The sequence below is a fragment of the Orbicella franksi genome, chromosome 9 (genome assembly GCF_964199315.1).
Source record: "Orbicella franksi chromosome 9, jaOrbFran1.1, whole genome shotgun sequence".
Lineage (NCBI taxonomy): Eukaryota > Metazoa > Cnidaria > Anthozoa > Scleractinia > Merulinidae > Orbicella > Orbicella franksi.
Window position 1 is genome coordinate 5,320,621 of NC_138153.1, and position 12,289 is coordinate 5,332,909.

At 40.3% G+C, this 12,289-nt stretch overlaps 1 pseudogene; it reads right to left on the reverse strand.

The window, feature by feature from the left end:
- Nucleotides 1–1,754: 1,754 nt before the first annotated feature.
- LOC145497644 (beta-galactosidase pseudogene) lies at nt 1,755–7,295 on the reverse strand (annotated as a pseudogene).
- Between the last annotated feature and the right edge of the window lie 4,994 nt (nt 7,296–12,289).

A 12,289-nucleotide genomic window follows, 5' to 3' on the forward strand; every position in this document is an offset into this window, starting at 1 on the left:
CGATCTTCTTGTTTGAAGTTGTCCCCTGATCCTTTTATGTTAATGACATCTTCTGTTCATTCAGCTTTCCCAAATGGTATATTTCTTTGTTTTAGGATAATTAAATAGCCTCCTGCCTGACCAACTTAATTAGCTCGAATTTCAGTCTAGCGTTGGCCCAAGCCTTCATTTTGAGTCTGTACCCTTGCGGAACAAGCATGGTAGTAGTCTGGCCAAGCAGCAGCGCAGTGGGGCTACTGCCACCCTTCTTTGACTAACCCAAAATTGGTGAGGGGCCTACTGAACCCCCATCAAAACTACATATGAATTACCCGGCGGTGTATTTCAGATTGACAGCAATTTAGCATACATTAAAACTGTGCATAACTGTTCAATATTCTTCTCATCCGTCCTTTAAGCTAGGTCCATTTTGGAAACGTCATGTTGCGGCGAAATCTAGCCAGCATATTATTAAAAGCCCTAGCAGCCAACGCGGTAATCATTTGACACGTGACTTAAAGATTGGGCTATACTTTCAATACGGCTATCTCATGAAACATCGAATAGAAGATTTTAGACTACGCAAACAGACCGAATGTTAGTATTGGTGTTCTTTATAATTTAACACATCGGTAGTAAAGAAATGCCAGCCTGTTCCAGGCTCTCTCGGTCAGTGGTGACGATCGAACAGGCGGAGCAAGTGGAGAAGGGCAGGACAACTAACGGGCAAATGGACCGCAAGACAAAAAAGAGATATGCGCATGCGTGCATGGTAACGAAGACAATTCGCAGAATTAAATTACACTCGTGTAACCAAGTTCGCCACTTTTAGTTCTTTCTTGTGGTACGAATGTTGGTGTAAACTGGCCATTTACAGGGTATACCATGAGCTAGTAGAGTGGAATAAATATTGAGACAATGCTCTTAGGACATCGTCCCCGTCTTGTTTCTAAGGGAGTCTATAACAAGATAAAGAAATCCAAGTTTGTATTTTATAAGTGAGGTATTTGTTTTGCTCCTTGTAAGATCGTCTTACCCTAAAATATTACAATTTCGCTCCATCTTTGATTGCGTGGATGAAATTATTCTACACTGATATTAGCAGCTGTATCCAAAACAACGGCTGGGCCTCGGAGTTCTTCACATTACGTCGCGGTGTAAGACAGGGCTGTCCCATTTCTCCATATTTGTTCATTCTATGCGCAGGAATTTTAGGTAGCACAGTAAGAAATGATAAAGAGGTTCATGGAATCACGATCTTGGGAACCGAATGCAAATTTTCGCAATACGCTTAAATGGCTCACAATCCTCATTTTCAAGAACTCTATACTTGTTTGACGCATTTGGCTCTATGTCCGGCTTGAAAGTTAATAACGATAAAACAGAAGCCCTCTGGATCGGCTCATTCAAAAACTCTAACACTATATTATTTTCTAATAAACATATAACATGGGCTAAAGGAAAGGTCTACGCCTTAGGAGTCTGGTTTTCGACTTTAGAAGTGAAACGCTTTTTACGTTAACTTTTTCGAAAAAATCGAGAGAATAAAAAAACATCCTAAAGAGCTAGTCTGCTAGAAGATTAGCTCCTCTAGGTAAAATCACGATCGTAAAATCTTTGGCAGTGTCTCAAATTGTGCATGTTCTATCCTCTCGCTCAATTAATGCACCAGGGTGCACTTAAGGTGGCTGCACACAGTTTTGATACCTGTGTTTCATTCACCTTTTTCTCCAAAACCTTTTATCCCTCGGTCGCCAAAACTAGCAGAAAGCAAGTTAACAACACAAACTTTGGTTTTTTGATGGTTAAGCTGACGTATGTGCCGTTGCCATGGCAACATGAATAAATATAAACAGGCCTTTAAAATCGGTTTTGTTTATTTGTAGAAAAACTAGTCATTAGATTTTCTTTATAATTTGCATGTAACAAGCTTGTAACGATTCTCACAAGTTGACACCATTTTGCTAATAATTTAACAGAGAGATCTTTAATTATCCCTTGTTGAAGGTTCACTGGAATCTCTCAAATTTCCTTTGTTAAAGTTCAATTATTTTCAATACTCCAGTTACTTATTTCCTAAAGTATTTTCGTGCAAAATTTCGTGAAATCCTAATGAGCGGTTCTCGAGAAATAGGCGTATTTCCGAGAGTGCAATTTTTCATTCCACCGCAATTTTTTGACTTACTACGCATGCGCTGCATCTAACTGGGTTCTTTTCGTAACAAAGAAAAAGCTGAGAATTGCTGGGTTCTTTGCATTGCTACCTTTTCTAACATACCTTTGTAACAAAAGACTAAAGCCATCAATACACTGCGTTCAGTTATAGAGAAAAATAGCACAAATAAGGCGAGTATTGAGTAAATTGAATGATCGCCCTATTGACGGCATGTTTGTTTTTTGCAATACTTGTGCGCGCGCTGAATTACATCAGCAAAAGCGCGCGCCAAAACTGTGTTCGGCCACCTTAAAGGATCGTGGTAAATGGAAGCTTTTCGTAGACTTCCACCTCTAGAAGTACGGAGGAAAAGTAGTATTTTTAAGTAACCTTGAACCGCAGGATGTTCCTCAGCTTAATCTAAGAGATCCTTTCTTGACAGAAATTATAGAACACTGGACTAGTTTCAATTACAGAGAGAAAAACCTTGATTTTAACTCTACGGGTATATGGCACAACTCACTGATTAGAATAGATAACCGACCTTTCTTCTATACATCTTGGCTTAAGGCAGGGGTAAAAGAGGTTAGACATCTACTTAAACAAGATCAGACCTAGCAGTACGACCATTTCAATGTAATTTTATTCTCCTATTCTCATTTTGCACGCTTAATTTTCAGATCTACTTTCGTTTTTTCAACGGAAGTCTGTAACTGCTTTTATCTGTTTTGTTTATTTGAATTTAAGCAATGTTTAAAATTATTTAGTCTGATTTCCATATCACTTGGTTTTGGACATAACTGGAACATAATAGCAAGAAATTCGATCGCAGTCAATGAGTGAGGCAGAGAGACACTGGAAAGCATATGTGACTCGCGAGATTGTTCGCCCTCCCCTTGATCCACCGTAACCCTGAGACAAATTGTGCTCGTAGATCGCTCGAAAAATCAACGGGCAAAAGTCAATAACTCAAATAATTAAGCTTAGATGAAACGTTTTTCTGGCTCTTAGGGTACCTTCTTTTAGGTTGATCTTGAGCAGTATCAGTGATCTAAGATCACTCGGATCACGGTGCATCGAACGAACCGATGAATCCGTGACCAGAGTGGATTTATCGGTTCCTTTGATGTACAATGATCTGAGTGATCTTGGATCACTGATCCTGATTCAGATCACTCCATAGGAACGCACCCTAAATTATAACCCTGTTATTACCTAGCGCCTATGGGGTGTACAGGCCCATTTATGGAAGGGGTTGCAACAAATTCCACAAAACAGGAGGTTGGATTCAAACATGGCGCACCATCCAGCTCAAGCAGCACTACAGTGATAGCACTCGGCTTCAGTGACAGCACGTTTGCAGGCACAAACAGTGTGTACTGTGGACCAGCTGCAGGCCAATAACGGCCCAAGTTGAAGCCATTGACAAATGCCTGACCTTTATGCCATCCTGGCAGTTGTAGAAAAGTGTCAAATACGGAGTTGCCATAGGGACTTAGCGGAATTTCGCCATGATAAAAAGAAGGAGCAAAGGTGTCATCTGATGCAGTGAGAACGTTGTTGCTCTCATCTTGAAGATGGGAAGAAGATGTAAGACTTGAAGGTTCTGACACAACATTTCGCAGGCTTATGGGATACATCTGCCAATTCATCAGCAGCGTCCCACCGATTGTCACATTTCCAACAATTCCTTTGGGATCAACCATTCCGGGGCCAGCGTTAACTCTTCCTGTATTTTCAACCAGAATGTCCAGTTGTAAGAAGTGTTCAATGTGAAGCATTACACTCGACTGGCTCCACGTGCGAAACATTGTTGCCTGGCGAACTTTTCCTACATAGACAATGGCCCTGTCACGCACTAAGCTTGCGATGTTCAAGGGAACACTCGACTGTGAAAACGCTTTTGGGATTTGTGTTCTGTAAAGAACAAATCCGTAATTTTGTCCAATCTGCTCCATGGTTAAAGGAAACGATACATTCACAGGGCCATGGGGAGCGGCAAGCTTTGGCACAGCATCAAGGAAGGTCGACATTCGGGTCATCTGAACTTTACCATAGGCAAACTTTGTTGTGTTAGCAGGAATGGGAACTACAGGTATCTTCTCATGTTTGGCAATCGTCTCCAGCAGAATGTGAAATTTCGTTCCGGTGTCCCCAGCCTCCGTTAAGGGCGCATCGTAGTCATAACTTGTAGGTATGGGTTTGTACATAAGCAAATTATCATTGGCACCATTCATAAAGCCAAAGTTCGTTCCACCTTCATACATGTAAATGTTGACGGATGCATTCATGGACAGGATCTTTTCAAGGGATTTTGCGACCAATGCTGCGGCTTTCGTCTGGTGTTTTTTGCCCCAGTGATCAATCCAGCCAGTGTAGAGCTCAGAATTAACCAGAGGTCCCTTAGGAGAAAACTTGCGCATGACTGCAAACGCACTCTCGGGGTCTTTGTCCGGTCCAAAATCAACAGTCGCATAGAGAGAAGGTATTGTGCCGCATGAAAATAAGAACTGCCAGTCACTGTCCACTGTGAAGAGAATCACATCATCTCCCAAATATTTCCGGAATACCTGCTCCAGATGCGTCATGTAATCGTGGTCACAAACAAAGAAGCTGCCGTACTCATTCTCGACTTGGACTGATATGACGGGTCCCCCATTGGCGTACAGCAGTGGTCTCACCTTTGGAAGTACTACGGACATCCACGAGTCTACAGCATCAAGGTATCGCTTGTCCTTGGACGACCTTAGTGAAATAGATGTATCATTCAACAGCCAAGCTGGAAATCCGCCAAAATCCCACTCGGCACAAATGTAAGGACCTGCTCTGACGATCACCAGGAGCCCAAGGCTGTTGGCGAGCTCGATAAAACTCACAAAATCTGCATCTCCCTCAAAGTTGTATTGTCCTTGAACTGGTTCGTGGATATTCCAAGCGATGTAAGTCTGCACAGCGTTCAAACCTCCGGCTTTCATCTTCATGAGCCTGTCTTTCCAATAAAAACGAGGAACTCGAAAATAATGAAGGCTCCCGGAAATGTAACGAAATGGTTCGCCATCTTTTAGGAAACAGTCGTTTTCGTAGTCGATTGTGAAAGACTTTGAGTCACAATTCTGTAAACCAAACTGAACTACCAAGAATAAAAGAAGAAAGCCTCCTAGACCCATTTTCCTGTAGCGTGACTTTATCGTTCGATGCGTGATCTTTGTATCAGATATCACTCTAGCATGATACACTTATGACTCAATTCAAGAGTAGAAATTTAAGATTTCTTGCGCAATGCCGAAAAATCTCTTTGTCAAGCCATTCTATTTAATAGGTTCACTCTAGTAATGTCATACTGTTTAACTGTAGTCGTCAAGTAAAATTATAATAGTAATAAATGGAAGTCTCCTCGATAAGGTCGATCCGCCTACAATAGCAACCAGCTCAAAGACATGCCACTATTGTCAAGTAACAATGTGAAAACACACTGGAAGTGATATTAGCTAAGCAAATAAAATTGAGTTAAACTGAGCTGCATCGCCCAATGGGATAGTCCTGTCCCTTCGTCCGTCGAGGGAAGACCTTCCGTGTGGAAGTGGAGGGGATGTTCATCCGAATTGTATACGTATAAAAAGTGACTTCGTCACGTTTTTTATCGGGAGCCCTCTATTCACACCTGGGTGGGAGGCCGAGTAGGTTAGAGTTAGAGTCCTGAGGTACGGGTTACTGCGGGAATTGCCGTAATCAGTTTAATGCGACCTTACAGAAAATGTTACAAGGAGTGGGTGAGGTGGAGAAGGGGTGTAACTTCCAAGAGACCAGTAAACCACGATTCGAGAAAGGAGTAATACTCTATTTATTTGTTACTGACTTTTAAGTGCCATTCTCAATTGAGGATTTGTTTACAATCCCGGGGTATCCAATCGATGGAAACCAATGATCGGAAATTCAATCGATAAAATTAGTTAATTGGTATCGATTGGTATCGGCCAATCGATGACCAATCGATAACCACACAAAAACCGTTCATCGATTGCTATCGATTGGCTCAGCAACTTCGAACAGACGTCACGCACACTACCTGTCCGATCATCCGCCATTTTTAGGAAGCCCTGGGGACGAAATTGATCAAACAAATTCCGACCCAGTCTTCTCAACGCAAAGAATATACCCCATTGCACTTGTACTCAAATTACCCACTTGCCCATCATTGCCTTTCCGTGTCATAATGTCTACGCAAGACGTCCGAGTAGAGACTTTACTGAATGTAAGGTGCATCGTCAAAGGCTATCATCTTTGCTGTTTTGAGGTGAATGTCGGTGAAGTGTTAACTGCAAACAAGAAGAGGGGATCGAGAAAGGGGAAACGCGTTTAAAGTTAGGGGTGGCGAATGGTCCCTCAAAACCATGGGTCTCGCAACATTTTCGCCGAATTTCACGGGTCTCGCAGTCTCGTTTTTTAGCGGCTATGTGCGTCTCGCAGTCTCGATTTTTCTCACAAAGCTGTCTCGCAATCTCGATTTTTTTAAGGCTAAGAAAGTCACGAAGTACCGATTTGTTTATTTATTTTTTTGAGTAAAGTTAAATGACATCACAACATCTTAGAACCTGAACGTCTTGAGTTCGCATTTAAAACACTTTAAAGTGTCGGTCTCGCAATTGAAGAAATCAACATGTATCGGGCTCGCAAAGAAAAACGCTAATCTTGTCGTCTCGCAAAGTCTCGCAGTTACCATTCGCCACCCCTAAAGTTGTGAACCATCGTGGACAGCTCGGCCACCTAGAGTCCGAGCTTGTGGATCCTCTTTGGCCACTACATGCAGATATTTCTGTGTTGTTCTTCTGTCAACATTAAAATGAAATGTGTTTACAATTACTGCATACAAAGTTGTGTTTTTTATGCGTCGATTCCGGTTCCGTCAATCTGCAACCAATCGATACCAATCGATACCAATTTATCTGGCGATTGGTATTGGTAATCGATACCAATCGATAGCCACACGAATCTTCGCCATCGATTGGTCATCGATTATCAATATCAATCGATTAATTGATATTGATTGGTATCGATTAATATCGATTGTCATCGATTATCGATTCCATCGGTTGGATACCCCGGGTTACAATGTAACGGCTCTGGTCGCGCGGGAACTGTCGCGACTAATCCGAGATTAAGATTTAGAAACCGTTTCTTTTTTTAATTCTTTTTCTTTTATATACTAACAGGATATATTATTAATAAATTGTTTAACTGGACTAAGCTTATAAAAAGCTGCAGGTGACAAAATCCATGATAGCGCTAGAAGCCTATCACTCTCAGATTATCGAAAGTAGTCAAACTAAAATTCTCTTGAAATGGTACGCTAATCACTGAACGAAAGAGAGTGTGTGAACTAGTATTTATGCTTTCAGGAGACTTTCGTTTCGTAATTCTGCCCGAAGGGTCAAAGCGTTAGCAACAGGGAAAGAGGTTAATGGGCAGCGCGAGAACGGACGAACACTTTCTCGCGGTTAAAGCCAAAAGATGTACCCAGCGATTGGTTTTACTGTGTATCAGTTCGTTTTCCATTCAGTATATCGTGTTGCTTATTTATTTCCCGGGTCTTGGTGGTTAAAATTGCTACAATGCATATAGTAATGATACTACTATATTCACAGAAGTCCTTTTAAATGAATTTACTTGTGGAATTATCCCAGAGTTAGATTTACTGAAAACCATGAAGAACCGGACACTCCGTCTTCACTCTTGTGCGTAAAGATGTTATAACCCACCAGGGCTTTTAATGAAATTTAAACGACCTGGACTTTATCCGGACCTATTGCTACTTGGGTGACAGACAAACCCGCGCCTTTTTCACAGGTGCATCGACTTATCCAAGAGTGCGATACTAAGAGCGGCTGCTGTTAGGTGTTCTGTTTTACCAGGTGACAAGTGCAGCCTGGTTTGTCACTCAAAACAGGAAATTTCCATCGAGAGATACCCATTACGTTCATTTGCATAATAAAAATACCTGGAAAGGAACACCGGGTTTTAACTTCCCTTTCTGCTCTAAGCATCAACAAGTGGCTTTGTTGATCACGTTTATTTTGATGCAACAATAACGTTAATTACAATACAAATATTATCTACACTAGTAACATACAATAGCGAAAAAAAAAATGTAACTTACTCTACTTACTTAACACTCATCGATGTCTCATATTGCATGGGTGTTTTTTATTTTTACATCGCATGGAAGTATGACCACAAAATCGCCCCCAAAATACAAAGTTTTCTTTAATATGCTAAAAGCAGAGCCGCAGCTGCTTACAGGCAAATCGGTACGCGCGAAGCACTTCTCGTTAAAAATTTTAAATATATTTATGTATTTCAGGTTTCTGTAAGAGGCTATATGCTTTAAAAAGAAAAAGAATAAGTAAGCACATAAAAAAGTGGCTTTTTTCCTGTTAATGCCTCGATAAGAGTTTCAGTCTGGCTAAGGTCCAGAAAAGACAAGGAAAGGCTCTTAACCAAAGTAAGTTTTCGCAGCTTGTCTTACTAAGTTTTAATTTGATTATGAAAAGCTTTTATTAATAAGAAAAATTTTATCTGAGTGGAAAGTAGGTTTAATCAAGAGAACATAATCCGATTGGGTCCTTAGGATTGTAAGCTGCAATTGATTAACAAATACTAGACATAGGAGCGCCTCATCTTTTTAAATCTTGAGATTAAACTGACTTTTGTATACTCTGAAGTCAAGAGAAAGTCTATCTAAATATGATTAAGTAAACGTTTGGCTCCAAAAATTCATTAGTTCAGTGGAAAAAAAGAATAACTATTCATTTTCAGACTGATCAGTCCAATTATAATTGAACCCCGCTATTTCGAACTCTCAGGGGAAACGAAAAATAGTTCAAAATAGCGGGGGGTTCGAAAAAGCTGTTGGTAAATGGCTGAAAGGCAAATCCAAGGGAATTGTTCTTGAGCTCGAGATAAAAGGAGGATTCGAAATAACCGAGTTCGAATTTAGCGGGGTCCAACTGTATGTGTAAGTGGCACGCAATCTGCAGAAAACTCTGACCTGGGAACATGCGGTTCACGTCTACTTCTGATTTACCTTACCTCCGCTGACAGGGGGAACGCTTTTCATAAACATTGGACTGATATAATATTTTCTCTCTGTGTGTTTGCTTGCTGTCTATCCCGTTTTGAAATTTCGAAATAATGCAATACCACATTGTGTGCTGCGCGCGCGCGGCAACATTGAATGGGCTGAACGCGCGCGTTATCTACCTCTTCCACGTCGGGATAGCTTCTCATGTTTTGACAATTGGCTTTGATTATCTCACTTTTGAGCCCAAGATAGCGCACTATGTGTAACACACTGATCGACGAACCCTGCCATAAGGGCAGTCCATTCAGAAGAGCAGGCGTTGAGACGAAAAAATAGTTTGCGCGTGGCTGAGAGGCAACATCGTGGGTGCCTCGAACGCATGTGCGACAACCTCGTCCCCAGCCTTTTTCAAGAGAAAAGGTCTGGAAACGAGGCCACCGTTCGTGCGGAAATCCTACGAAGCCTACCAGGAAATGAAAGGCAACCGAAACTCAGCAAAGGGCGAGCCCATAATGGAAAAACCTCAACCAACTTTGGCTTTCCAGCTTACAATAAATTCTAAAGGGAAATTCTTGGCCATAACTCAATTTTTTACACAAAACCTGCTTTAAAGCTGCATGTAAATATATTTATATTAAGCTTATATCAAATTCAGAAAAATCCTTTGTTATTTTTGTGATACGTCACACAGAGAACATAAAAAAATCGAATTTGGAAAGTAGGAACACGAGATCTCTCTGAACAGTTTTTGCAATTAAAAAGTCCTGTGAATTGGTTGGCATTGTTTAACACCTGCTCGGAAAAGCAAGCCTTTTAATCATGAAAGAGCTTTCGGTAAAAGAAAAAAAAGCGTGTCTGGTGTGGAAAGTAGTTTTAATATAACTCTTGCATTTGATTGGGCCCTTAGGGTAAATGCTAGACCAAAGGGCGTCACTAAGGTAATACAGTTTAAAGAGTTTGCGTCCTTCATGAATATCATCAAAAGCTCGTAACAAAACCAACCTCGATAACATTAGTACAGGAGGTTCTTCGGTGCTTTTCAAGGGATGTGTGTAACTTACACGGAAAATAAATTTTCAATTTGCTTCTTTAGGCATTTACCCAAAAAAAAGTGTTTTAGAAAAGAGAATGAAGATTGGATAATCATGATAAATACCTCAACCGGCGAAAACTGAGTTCAACTTCTTGACAATTTTAAAACCGATCGCGCGCTAATTCCGCGCGCTACTCTTGTAAAGCCGCTCTTTCTTCCTCACGTATGTGCGCGCGAGAGAAACAGAGTGTTGAGGGTTCAAAGACCTGTTTACTTAAAATAATTCCTGAGGCATTGAAGTCTGAGTCTGAATAAAATTGAAATATTTGAATATTTATAGCACGATAATTATGGTGTCAATATTTTCATAAAAATAAGTCTATTTCCATTAAAAGTCTTTGTAAAATGAATAAAAGAAAATCTTAGCGTTGCCAAACCAAAATTTGGGGTTCATTATGGCAAAGAAGTATAGAAAACACACATTCAAAAGGCGCAAAAGATTGCAAGACACCTGGCTTGGCTTCCCCCCGCCGTAATAGTTTCCGTTCTGGAGCTTTTAAATTTCACTCCCAGTTAAACAAATTGGAAACGGGGGATTAAATTCCAGCTTTAGTTGCTGCAGGGCTGTGAACAATGTTCAGTTGGCAGTTTTAATAAACTCTCGCAGCATGTTTACGAAGCTCTTTATATTATTTGTTCAGTTACTCAATAGCAATACTTGAGCGCTTAGAGATAATACTTTGCTTACTTCGTTCGACCCAGGGAGATTTCAAGATATCTAAATAGTTAGTACTTGTAAACACGTGTTTTAAGAATTCTATTTTGTAATTACTTAGTCATTATAATTATTTTTTTCCCAAAAAAGTTTTTATTTGGCATTCCTGAAGGCTGGTTATGTGTATTTTTCTCGCTAGTTCCGCTTTAAATGGCACAGGTCAACTCATTTTAAATGACAAGATTGATTGCTGGACTCACGCCGAAAAATCCTGAAGTATCGTGCGGTGGGAAGCGGTAAATTGATAGTTTCTCGTATCTATGTTCGAGGCATGTCATCTGACTCGTCAATATGGGCCATAAATTTTTGATGGGACAGATATCACGAAATATCTTGACCGATATCACTTGATATCTTTATCAGTTAAAGCAACATGCATACAAGCGATTCAAATTCATTTTTGCTGCCTAATTATATGTTGTTGTTGTTGACACACAGACCATTGTCCAGCGTAACATTAAGCATAAAAGTTTTTATCTAGCGCCGGTGTATTTCCGTAATTTCCCGAACTAGATTATGCAGCTTTCCAGCCCCTTGCGGTAACGCATGAAAACTAACCCAGCATTTAGTCCTCCCTCCTGTCGAGGTCTATCAAAAGTGCTATGTGTTCCGAGTGCCGCACCCTATAATCGCATGGATTTACCATATTTTAATCAACCACGGAAGTTTACGAGACAGTTTTAGTACATTAATACGCCTTACGCGCTTGAATCCATCATAACAGTTTGCTCTCATCAGGAAGAATCGAGATAATTCTTCGTTGAAATTAATAAACCGAACTAATAGCGAGGTGGCAAAAATTTATTCGCTTCAGTGGGAACTTTCCAGTCTCCCTAGGACTTTTTTATGAAATATTTTAGAAAAACGGAAATTTATGTTTATTTAATCCTATCTAATGTTTTCTTTTACGCCAATAGCTCTTGCTGGAAATAAAATTGAAAACAAACACAAAATCAAGGGTACAACTGCTTCGGTATTGTATGAAATTCTTTAAAGCTTTGCAGAAAATAATAAACATAATTTAGTTCAGTAACTTTAACACTGGGTCGCCTAAGACTTAGATCTTCTTTCCTTTATTTCCATCGTTACAGGTATCAACTAATTTTTCACTTTTTGCCGGGATGTCGCAATCTCTCTTTCAAAATATTTTTCCATAAACACGAAAACGCAAGATGCGCTAGAATTTTATTTTACTACCAATTAATTTTCTCATTCAAAGCCGCGGCAAACATAATATTTTCTGCATACGAACGTGCCTTTCGACTTCAA